Raw genomic sequence first — 1849 nt, 5'->3', positions numbered from 1 at the left:
TAAATGTTAAATGTTAAAAATATCCTATATTTTTTTAAATGTTCTTGATTTTTGTATACTTTATTTTTAGGTTCTTTAATTAAAGATATGTAATATTTCTCTTGTAATGTAAATAATCGTTCTTGTTTTGTTTTGCTGTTTTTCTTATACTTTAAGTTTCTTGAAGATATGTAACATTTCTTTTGTAATGTAAATAACTGTTCTTGCTTTGTTTTGCTTCATGTGTTGTATTTATTTATTTTATTCTTTTTTGTCTATTTATTTATCTGTTTATTTTATCTTTTTTTTTCAAGTCTTAAGTAGTCGCGGCCACAGCTCACCATTTGTTGTGATTTATTATTATTTTTTTTACATAGCCTCTGCGTCTTATGAAAGCTACGACTCACAGGACCACCTAGCCTTTACAAGTTATGTAAAAATAACTTATTGATATGAAGAGCAATAAAAATTATTCAATCAAGAAACCTCTCTCTCTCTCTCTCTCTCTCTCTCTCTCTCTCTCTCTCTCTCTCTCTCTCAATCCACTCAATCCAAGTCCTCAGTCGCTTCCACTCCCTGCTCACTCCCAGACTTCAGAAACTATCACTTTCCATTCACTCCTACACTACTCGTGGCCGTCAATTACTTATTTTTTTGTCTTTTTTCTGCCCCTCCAGATTGCACTTTCTCCTTAGCACACTGATAATTTACATACCTCATAAGTTACGTTACACACACACACACACACACACACACACACAGGCATAAAATTATTCATCTCCCAAACGCTTTCTCCCTTTGTTATAACGTGAAAGCCTTCCTTGCTCTTGCATCTACTACGTATAGCGGACTCCACCATCACCATCACCATCACCAACATCATTTTCAGGAGGAGGAGTTCACGTCTCGCCCTCTAAATCGTTTGGTCAATGGTCATTTCGCTTTTATCAAGAAACGTAGGCAAGTCTCACAATATTGAAAGTTCTCCAGCGGCCGAAAAACAACAAGTAGGGGGAGAGGAGGAGGAGGAGAAAGGGGAAAAGGAGGTGAAGCGACGGGTTTTTTTTGTTTGATGTGTGTGTGTGTGTGTGTGTGTGTGTGTGTGTGTGTGTGTGTGTGTGTGTGTGTGTACAGTATGCACCCAGCGGCAGGGACTCGTCTTGCTTGTTGCTCGAGTAGCGTGCATGTTGTTTGGGCGTAAAAAAGACAACGATAGAGGAGACGGCGAAGATGATGATGATGATGATGATGATGAATGATGATGACAACGATAATGACAACTATGATAATGACGATGATAAAGAATGAATAAATCATATAAAAGACAGTGCATAAATCCTATGGAGTATTCAGCATCAAACACATAAATAAGTGACATTGTTTGAAGGTAGGGAAGATAGGGAGAAGGAGGAGGAGCGAAAGGAAAGCTTGAAGATAACCGTTTGTCATTATGATAGAACAAAGACATTGCAGGGAGGAAATAAAAGGTCATATAAAGGACGAATATCAAACGAGACGAATAAAACAGCAAAGAAAATAAAGGACGATAAGAAGGGAGTCGCCAAGATTACTCCTTGGTTACTCATAGTCACACTCATGAACGGATACGAGTGTGTTAAGTAAATTGCTTCATAAATAGTTACCCAACAAAACGGATAGCACTAGATAAGGAATCAAAACCTTACCATCATGCAAACCTTAAGTAGTCGTAGTCAGATGGCAAGTATGTTCTGCCCTTACTTGCACTGTGCGCTCCATTTTCCCCTCAATCTAAAGTTCTCTAATCTCCTGACAATCTAGTAACGAAACCTGATACTGGATAGATTCTTAGCATACTAGAGGACTTCAGACCTGGGAAAAACAAAACACT

The sequence above is a fragment of the Portunus trituberculatus genome, chromosome 41 (genome assembly GCF_017591435.1).
Source record: "Portunus trituberculatus isolate SZX2019 chromosome 41, ASM1759143v1, whole genome shotgun sequence".
NCBI lineage: Eukaryota > Metazoa > Arthropoda > Malacostraca > Decapoda > Portunidae > Portunus > Portunus trituberculatus.
The sequence above is the reverse complement of the archived record's forward strand: the minus strand, read 5'-3'. Positions refer to the sequence as shown.